Source organism: Hippocampus zosterae, chromosome 1 (genome assembly GCF_025434085.1).
Source record: "Hippocampus zosterae strain Florida chromosome 1, ASM2543408v3, whole genome shotgun sequence".
NCBI classification, from domain to species: domain Eukaryota; kingdom Metazoa; phylum Chordata; class Actinopteri; order Syngnathiformes; family Syngnathidae; genus Hippocampus; species Hippocampus zosterae.
Window position 1 is genome coordinate 18,266,316 of NC_067451.1, and position 10,945 is coordinate 18,277,260.

At 39.3% G+C, this 10,945-nt stretch overlaps 1 protein-coding gene across 1 annotated transcript in view; it reads left to right on the plus strand.

Moving 5' to 3' along the window:
* slc16a2 (solute carrier family 16 member 2) overlaps positions 1-6,116 on the plus strand; it is a 41,782-nt gene extending 35,666 nt beyond the window's left edge. The window contains exon 7 of the mRNA XM_052066556.1: positions 26-6,116. The gene's annotated coding sequence lies outside the window, so the exon portion shown is untranslated. The remainder of the gene's footprint in view (positions 1-25) is intronic.
* Positions 6,117-10,945: the final 4,829 nt, after the last annotated feature.

The window sequence follows — 10,945 nt, forward strand, 5'->3', positions numbered from 1 at the left end:
TCTAAGGACAATTTCTCATCCTTAGATTTCCCGTCTCCTGATTGGACTGGTGGGACTGTCCTGTTGCCTGACCATTAATTCCGTCCTCCTCCTAGAACCTTGCTTGGTGGTTTCATAAGAGAAACAGAATTTGAAGCCGGATTAGGGATGATAAGAAGGCTCACCGCTATACAAGTTAAGGAGATGAAGCAAAACACAGTCTGAGAAGGCAGCAAAATATCCTCCAAGAGGAATGAAATTTTTAAAAAAAATATAATTGGGATTAATCTCAAAACCTGAGTTAATATTTTGCTTTCATTTTGAAGTCTAAATATAATGTATTTTAATGATACAAATGTGGAGTGGACCCCGTTCATATTTGCAGTTTGCCACCCGAGGACTGATCTCAAAATTTGTGGAAGCCCAAATACTGTGTGTGTGTGTGTGTGTGTGTGTGTGTGTGCGTGTGTGTACACGTATGTTTTTATATATATATATATATATATATATATATATATATATATATATATATATATACCCACACACATTTTTTTCAGTTTTTTTTGTTTTACTTCATTTCATTCAGAAACCAGACCTCGTTTTTCATGAAGAACACTTATATATACAGTATATATAAACAGTATATCCCTGTTTATTTAATCATTTGGGGGTGGGGTTGGTCCATGCAGTTAAAATGGCCGTCAATTCTTCACTGATTTTCGATGTTTGTGGTGGGGCTTGGTCCTTAAAGCTTATGAACAGCGAGGGTCCGCTGCTTTTTCACTCCATAAAAATAACTAAATAAAAGAAATCCTTTTATGGTGTACTTGCTTATCAGTAAGTATGATTGATCCCATTACCTTTAAAATGGACGAAATGTACTCTTAATGGTATATTGGCTTCCCCTTGTGATAGCATGTACTGTATTATGTTGCCAATATCACTGGAGGGAAAAACCATAATGAGCCTCACCTCAACTGAAACACATACTTGCCGCATTAACGACTTTACCAGGCAGCTTCATAGGAGACAGAAGTGTAACTGAGGAAGTGTTTCCTTCGCGCGCACAAGGAAAATGTTATTCATATCCTCCTGACTACCAGGAAAAAATGTTGTCCAATCACATTTATTTTGAAATTCCCCAATCTATGTGAAGTAAATTGGACTACTCCAAAAGAAATTTTTGAAATCCCACTACGTTTTTTAAACAGGCTCCAATACACTTAAAACAACTCAAACAACACTTTAACGTGTTCATAAGAGTCTTACAATTAAAATGCCAACAGCATTTCAAGACAACATGTGTTTGGTAAAAAGTATTAATTTTCCTCTTCCCATAAAAAGTGCTTGCACTGAGGGAAGACATTTTCTTACTTTTTCTAACCGATGCAAATTTGGTATCATTGGAAAGCACTAAATGTCCTCTTTAGAGCAACAAAAGGAGTTAATGTGATTGGATGCACTGGGTGGGAGATATTTAGGTTCACAAATGTCCTCTACAGAGGACAAATTTGAACTACTGGTAGTCAGGAGGATATTGTGTTTCACGATGGGTGCTTGATAGATAACACGAAGCCGGGTCACTGAAATTCCATGCTGTGCTTCGAATTTGGATTTAGTTTCCAAATGCTCCAGATCGTATACTTTTTGTTTTCAGATTTGGAGGCAGAGATTTCTAAATCATGAGACAATCCGTGGCTCTCATCATTGAGTACTCATTTTTTCCCTTGTGGTTTCTCACTACAGGATATTGTATCAAGGTAGGGCCATATTAACGATACAATTTTTTTCCACCTTTAAATTTAAAAGCCTCTTGGAACGTTTCCCTTGCAGTGGGAATTTCTTCTTTCTTCCCCTCTACCATTCTCTTTAACAGTGAATTTGAACTGGGTCATCTGATGAGAAGGAAAGCTTTAATCTTCCTTCTTTTGTCTTATTTGCTAATCCTTTCATTCCTTCTTTTATCCACCTTCTTCTTAAGCCCCTTGAGCCTTCATGTGAATTGTGGGCATGGCTTCCAGTATGACTAGGAACCGTCGTTTTCTTTACAGAGTAACTGGATGCCGGAGTACACTTTCGATCACAGTTAGAATCTTAAACAAATAGGGAATGACAGTTGTCGCAACTGAGTCCTGCTTCCTACTACTGTAGCTGGGTAGAAGGAGTCGCATGTTTAGCTACTTTCTGCACTCTGTCACTTCAGATGGCGAGTTTGTTTGTTTGTTTGTTTGTTTATTGAACATATAAAACACAATAAAACAACAAATTGACAAAAGTGAAGGCAAGCTAAAATTGTAAAAAGGAAAGGGAAAAACCCCCAGTTATCGTCACAATTCTATGTTCAAAGGAGTAGGAAGAAGTAAAAAATGTATCTAGTCCTACCCCTTCATGTTAATGAGCTATCTCAAAAGCTCTGAGCCGTATCATTTCTGATAAAGTTGGCCGCGTTTTGTCAAGTGGTTGGACACCGACTGTGTGGACATAGACTGTGTCACATAGTCTTACTTCCCTTCAAGCTGATGTAGGACCCCTTGTTGTCGTTTTTTTTTTCTCTTCTTCTTTCTACATACATTCTTGCTGCTGGAGGCTGTAAATTTCCCCATTGTGGGACAAATAAAGGATATCTTATCTTATCTTATCTTAATCTTATATCAGTACTACAACTTCCCATTACATGGTAACCGCATCACCTATCGTATGTGCTCCAAAAAACCCAGTACATAATAACAACAAAAGCATTACATGCAGATTCATATTAAAATACTGAATCGCTTAACAATTTGCTTGTGCTGAAATTATTGAAATTTGAAGTGAATACGGAACAGCAACAGGAGAAGCTTCCCTGGTGGTTGTCGTAATGTGAGCATAAAGTTTGATGCGCGTGCTGCTCTGTGTGCTTTCGATCCACAAAACGAAAGGAGCACACAAAGAATATTTTGGCGAGACCTTCCCCCCCACCACAACAAAAAAGAGATTTTTTTTGGGGCCTAATTCTTTGTTCCTCATCTCCCCTTATACCCCGTGAAAACTGAACCGATTCTCGCATCATTCTCTCCTCACCTGGGGAGGAAGTTCAAAACTTTGCTCTTTCTCGCCACAGATTAAATGCTACAGGGTCTTATAATCGATCCAACGAAAGCCGCTGAAGCAAATGACTAACTATTACTTATGGTGTCTTACAGGAACTCACTCCCATAATGGGTTCTACACCAGAGCCCTGAAAAATAAGGTGGATTACCTTTTCTAAGACATTGTTTTCTTTATCTATAGATTATTGTCATAACAACACTCATTTCTGATGATGCCTAACCGGTAAAGGAGACACAAGAGCTGAACCTCAAATGAGTGTGCTGATTACATAATAGATAGATGGACTAAGCTAACGTTACAATCATTTTCTTACAAAATAAACCATGTGACGAAACAATCAAACTAGTTCTAGCTAGCCACATTAGCTAACTTGTCCTTAAATAGAACGACCAAAATGTACGGGTTTCACCGTAATTCAATTTTAATTCATGATGTATAATTTGCTTAATATTATTCCTCAAACATTCACAAATTACATATTTTTGTAAACAGCTGAAGTGAGATTCACAGTACATTCACCGGTATGTGCTCTAACAGGTAGACTTAATAATCGGGCGAACCAAAATATGCGTTTAAGCATAAAAAACACAGGCAGCCAGATTATGTTATATTATTTTCACATCCCATTTGACAAAACATTCATTGATTACATTAAAATGTACAGGCTGCATGAGATTTTCATGCACCAGGCATACACTGTAAACACGTTCTAGCTTGCCGTACAAGCTAGCTGGTCCTCTAAATAAAGCAAAGTAAACAGGTTCTGCTGCATATCCTGTAATTAGTCAGTGACAAATGTTCAATTTTTTTTTTTGCTGTCATTATTTGCTTATTAACAGATAAGATTTTTGTAGAAGACGACTGTTAGTCTACTGCAATGAATAGAACAGTCAGCAGGAAGGTCTTTGCAGACTCAGATCTCAGTTTTCATTTAATTTTTAGTATTGTTGCTGTGAATAGTATACAGTTGGAAGCTGTAATTTCCTGAAACTTCACTTTTTTCTTTTTGGGGATAGTGGAGCAAGTAATACAAGTACACTTGAATCAGTAACCTCAATTCAAAACAAATCTACTTTTTCAAACCGGTCAGCTCAGGTTCACTTCATACCAATTCCAACTTCAATACCTGCTTACTTAATTCGTCAAAACATAGCCTTCTTTTTCTCAACCGAGATTAAAAATACAAATTATCATCGTTACTTGACTAGTTGTATGTGTGTGTTTTTTTTTAACTTTACTGATAATAGCTGTGTGAATTTTCACTTTGTGAAAACTGAATCGTGAGCTACATGTACAGTGGAACCACCAAATTAGAACATGCTAAAAGTGGAACAATGTGGATTTCAACCCAAATTATTCCTCAAGTCAGGCAAAACCTGGTTCAAATCCTTAAAATGTGTGACATCCCACGCAACTTCAGCCAATGCTTGAGTGATGTCAATGATGGAAAGTGTGATGATCCCCATAGAATGGGGCAGGTCTGGCTGCTCTTTACAATATGAGGAATACAGTTTTTACAAGACTTTATCTTTCCCAGCATATAAAGCATTTAAACAACATCGGGTGTCAGTATCACTGTAGGAACACTTTGCTCTTCCCTCTAATATTATGCTTCTGTTACTGTTCTTTGAAGTGTAAGCAGTATTACTTAACACGGTGGTGCCTTGAGATAAAAGTTTAATTCATTCCCCATAAACGCTCGTAATTCAAAATGCTTGCCTGTCATGTCAGCTTTTTCCCCATTGATATGAATGGTAATGCCATTCGTCCTTACAGCCTATGCCAAAAAATCCTACAAATATTGTTGTCATGCGCTTTAAAAAAAAAAGAAAAATAGTACCCCATAATATTGTGCTTAAAATAAACATTCATTGGAGTGCCAGGTTACAACACTTATATCTCGAATTTTTGTTCGCTTGCATTCAAAACTCAAAAAAACTCATTAAGTTGGGTCACCCGTATCTCAAGGCGTTGCTGTATTAGTTATGCAGTATTTAGTGCCAGCTGCGGAGCTCCCATTGCATTTGTACAGATAATTTATTTGTTATTGTTTTCAAAGCTTAACTTTTTCCACTTGTATGAAAATAGGAATGTTACTTAAATGACTGCTTGTACAGCTTAGCAAGGTTCTTTGATGATTTTGTCCTGCCTATTGAACAGCTACACGGAACAGATTGTGGCGGCTCTTTGGTGGTTCCACTGTACCAAACAATATTGTCGTATTAAATGAAAGTAAGGAGAAACAAAAGCAAACACACAGAATGAAACCAAGATTAATAGCCGCTTTTGGTTTCTGGCTCGCCATCTACTGAGCTGGTGATTTATTGTCTCGAGCTTGTGATCTATTTCTGTGACTCCTTCACTTACTAAAACCACGGCAAGTTAAATGGTTAACTTTAGCCAACGCGTGTCATATTTTACTCTGAACACTACTGTTAATTTAATTAGACATTTTTGTTGTTCATTTCTGAAAGTCATGCACTTAATTAAAATGTTGTACTTATCTGTTGGTGCTTGCGACGCTCAGATCAGGTGCAATCATCCAAGCTGGCTGTGCAAAGGACAAAGTTACTGTTAAACTTGTCCTGATCATGAATAAATGAAGCCGAGCTACGATTTTTTTTTTTTTTTTTTTAAATATGATCACTTGTGCAATCAATATGTTGAGTTACATTTCATTGAACAGTTGCTGACATTCACACCTCTCACAAAACAAATCAGTCACTCTCACCTCATTTGACTCTTATACATAGGAAATGATGATTAAAAAAAAAAAAGAACTAGTTCGTGTAGAAAAATGTGTTATTCTCCTCTGAAAATGTGCCATTTTTTCTAATCTACTGACCTCAATCTTTTGCCTACTCTTGTACTGTTTGTTTGCGAACAATAGACCACCAATATGTCAAGCAAGCGCTTAAAGTCTACATGTTATTCATATGAAGCTGAGCCATGACTTTGCAAGAATCTCTCCAACAGCACCTCATTCACACTGCCAAGGTGTGATTCCAACACGAATATTTTGCCAGAGCCACAATCACAAAAGAAAACCCCCCAAAAAAGTTTTGGTGAATGTTTTTTTTTCCTCCCTATATCGAAGCAACGTGCCGAATAGTTCTTTGCTCCGTGTTCAACAAACCTTGTGGGCTTATTAATGCATATTTGTCATTTTAACGGCTGTAACTGTTATAATTTCAAGCCTTTTACTGTATTGGTGGTCTTTTCTCTGTGCCCTCTGTCTTTACTTATTGTTGACACACGCGTGGCTCTGTAATAACCTCCAGAGAGGTTGCTGTAGTAAACCATGATTGCCTCTCTTTACAGCTGTTTGCATATACCTATATCCTTGCTTTGCAGGCACCTTTTTATATGACCATTTAAAAAGAAACAAATGAATAAAGCCAGTTGGCTAAATGTTACTAAAACTGAGATTCATCAAGCTGCTAGAAAATCTGTTGTGGTCAACATAATCTGTGTTACAGGCATTTTTTTCTATTGAAACAACATTAAAGACCTAATATGAACAGAATGTTCGCTGTCATTATTTTTTCGTCCTGAGTTGTTTCTCTTTTGTGTGAAACTCTACGGCAGGGGTGCCCAACCTTTTTTTTGACTAACCTCCCGCGATCGACCCGTTACCGTATATGCGCACATATGAACACACTTCCACACACATGCCCTGAGGAGCAATAGCCATAATGGCCAATAAAATGAACGAAACACAAAAATGAAGTGGACACAATAGTTTGTGAGTTTGTGAAAAGCAAATCACTGCCTACCTGAGTAGAGACCTGACGCGTAGGCGTGGGACACACTTTTGCAGCGTGTTAACGTAGCTCACGTGTACCGTTTTAAAACCCAGCACTCCGGATTCCCATTCTTTGCCAGTGCCCTCTGTGAATTGTACATGAAACAAAATCTAAATGAGAATAATCATAGCAATAAAAGATAGAGCGCAACAACTCTGATTGCAAGCTGCAGTTTCAGAAGGCTAACCGCTAACAACGTCCTGTGATGCAGGTCACGCGCAACCGTAGGTTAAAGGTGAACTATTTTTTTGTTGTTGTTGGGTTTTTTTAAATACTTTTTGTAAAAGTGAGACTGACAGGATGCACAAAATATATCAATATATCATACCATATATAGACGAGACGAGAGAGCTAGTTAGTGAAAAAAAAACAACGCGGTGGAAAGTGGAAAGGTGAGAAAATGGATAGGAAACGCAGTGAAATATGGACTCATTTCAATTTAATTGATAGTTCAAAGGCAGCGTGTAGACTGTGCAAGGTTAAAATATCCCATAGATCAGGCTCCACAAATAACCTGCACAGGCACATCAGAAATATCCACCCATCAGTACAATTTGAAGAGGAAAGACAAGCAAGGGAACCAGCTATTAATGAAGGTGCTAGTGTGTCTGCAACTGTTGCTGCTACTGCGATGTCACAACTGCCTAGATGTACAAACCAGAGCTCTATGAGCCACTTTATGCAAAAAGCTATAAAACCAGCAAAACAGAACACAATTGATGAGGAACTGGGTAAAATGATTGCAAGGGATTTTCATCCATTTTGTGTTGGCTGTGTGTTGTCGCAACAGCTGACCCCTCAGAGAGAATCTTCTCCAAAACAGGGCAAATATTAACAGAGAGGAGAGTGGTGGGAGGAGGAAATGGGGTAAATCGGGTAGATTGACCTAAGACTTTGAGTACACAAAGCCATATCGTGTCAGTTGGAAAGCAAAATACAATCCCTTGCTGTGTAGGGCCCCAAGCCCTCAACCAAGTACTTGGTTGAGTATGGTTGAGTTACGTGAAGCATCCTGGTCCTCAATGACTCTCTGTTATGGTGAATTATGCATCAATAGATTGCACTGTACATGGCATAAAGTCATAATTTTTAATCACAAGGCCACAGGCCAGGTTGAAATACTTTCACAAAAGGATTTATAGTACACTAGCTGGTTCGCCGCCCTCCGGGCGGCTCATCAGCTAGTTCCTGCGGAAGGCTGGTAAGGTGGGGCTTCGGCCCACAAAAGTGTTGTTGCTTGGTTCAACTTTTTGTTCATCTTCATTGCTTATCGCGAAAATAAAGAGATGTTTAGCTCTACTAAATAACTAACAATTTCATTGCAATGCTTGTGGGTAGACAACATTTTTTCGCTAAGATGCCCGCACGATCGTAGTGAGCCACTGCATGAGCGGCGCAGTGGCGGCGCGCAGCGGCGCAGTGAAGTAGGTACGTTTTGAAAAGGGACAGACGGAAGGACAGACCGCGTGCGGGACGACGCGTTATATAAGAGATAGATAGATAGAAGATGTCCACAATGTATTTTTGTGTTTGCTTGCTGTGTCCGAAGTGTCCTCCGAAGGCTGCATTTTTCGGCATTGCCACGTCACTTTTAGCGTAACTCGACTGCATGTGGTTTTCGAATTCTAGCTAGACAATTCGCAGACTGGGTCCTTTGACAACTTCAAAGGCTCTTCCTCATGTAGTCTCCATGGACCGCATAAACTGTGGCGAATCTGAACAGGCTTAATGTGAATTCTGGAACCACTTGTGGTCGTTGTCGTGCGGCCGAAAATGCAGCCTTGGGAGGACGCAGCCTGTGAAGTTGGACACTTTATGGGCACAAAAAAAAAAAAAACAGATCCTGTCTGGTCTGTAAGAAAGCGTCAACCAATTTTAATCTTTAAAATTAAACTGCTGGTATTTTACACATCCGGCAAATCAGGCTATGGTATGTTACATTTGACTTTGCATCAGGTTCACAAACTGTACAGTAGAGTTTTTCAAAGGCTGCATGTAACACAGCACTTGTCCAGTAGAAGGCCTTCTCCACCCATATATCATGGACAGCTATGGTCAAAGTCAGGACTCAAGCTGGTGAGTGTAGCTCTGGGAATATTTGAAAATGCATTCGTTCATTGTAAAATGAAAATCTTTTTCACACCAATCCGCAAAAAATGCAAGTTCGTTCAACTTTTTCAGGTACACACCCATGTATGAATGGATGAGCAACTAAGGAGTAAATTCAGTTCATCTAGCCTACAAAACAGAAAACATGACTTCAGATTTCTGTATGCAATATTATAACCACATACAAGACATTTCTATCGGTAGGATCAAAGTAAAATGTGTAATTATTACTTAATATATCGTACGAAAACACTAGAAAAAAGTTGGTGAACTTTTCATGACCAGAGAGCGTACAACAGGAAATATTGTAAGGAAGCCACAAGGTTGTGAGAGCGGAAGGTGAAAAAAAATCACTCTGTTGCACTGTCAAGGTCAATCATGAGTGAGAGACCTGAACACACATATGTCTACATTTTGGGAAATACTTACCCCCAGTCTCATGAGGTCAGGAACTTCTAAGATGTTGAAAAGTTTTTTTTTTTTTTACACATCTTAACTTATCCTGCAAACTCATTCTATGCCCGTTGTGGCTGGACACATAGTTGGGTACTCCAGCAAAATCGAATGCAACTTAATCCAAGACTTGGAACAAAATTCTTCAAATTCTCTGTTATTATGTTTGTTGTGCACATCATTGAAAATCCTCAAATTAATAAGGCCAACTCACTCACCTGTATTAGATACCTGCCGTGTCGTATAGGCCACTTGACTCTGCCTTGTTCAAGGCCAAACAAAAGAGGTAAGAGAGATCAGGGTTTGTTGTCCATCCATTATCTGAACTGCTTATCCTCACGAGGGTCGCATGCTGGAGCCTATCTCAGCTGACTTCGGGCAGCAGGCGGGGGACACCCTGAACTGGTTGCCAATCGCCGAGGGCTTGTTGTGCCACAGGTTAAGTTGTCACATTGCAATCATCTTCTCCATCAAGTGAAAAGGGAAATGCTAGTTTTAATCCTCACATAGTCAGGAATCGAGTCCTGCCCAAGAAGAAAGTAGCACAATGTGAGCGGAGATGAGAGCCAATAAACCATTTAGCATGACCCAAAGTCAAAAAAGGTTAACACTTAATACATTTTGAAAGAAGCGTCTAAGATAAAAAATTATACACGTGGACTTGGAGAGGACAGATTCAGGCATTTTTTCATACCTCATTCACGATTCTCTCTTAGACAGACTTTCAACCAGAGCTAGTATGCGCAAACTTGGGAGTTTGGGGAAACATGTCTCAGACTTTTTAGGCATAATCGTCACATTCCATGCAAAGAATGGGCGAATGAAAAATGCACTCTTGGCAAATCGCTTTACGTAGGCCAGAATTGTTATTCGGCTGGCAAATCTGAACATTGATTTTTTTTTTTGTCAGCTTATGTTTGAGTTGTGTGTCCACATTTCATGATGAACCGATGCTTTTTGTTTTGTAAGGAAATGTAATCTTGAATTTTTAGCTTAAAAAAGGTGAAACAGATATCTGAGGCTGAGAGCTATGGCCTACGTGCCATCAGTGACTAAGCATGTGACTTCATATTTTCTGTTAAAATTTACCGGTAGTTCAATGGCCATGTTCAACGAAATTTTCAACATTTTGTGAGGATGCCACCTGGACGCCTTATAGGTGTAATGTTCCAGACATGTCCCACTAGGGAGAAGGCCCCGAGAATGACCCAAGCATCTCTGGAAAGAGTGTCTCCCGGCTGACTTGGGAACACCTCGGGATCGCCCCAGGGATGAGCTGGACGAAGTGGATCGGGAGAAGGAAGTCTGGAGTTGCCCGCTTAAGTTGCAGCTGCCGCGACCCGACCTTGGATTAGCGGAAGAGAACGGATGGAACAAATTTTCTGAATATTAGCCCAATATACAGAAGTGTTTGCAATGCAACGAACTTTTTTGAAAGACACGGGGCTCAATTATTCATGCGTTTTTAACGAATGGTTAAGTGTTCCTGGAAAGAAAGAAAAAAAGCT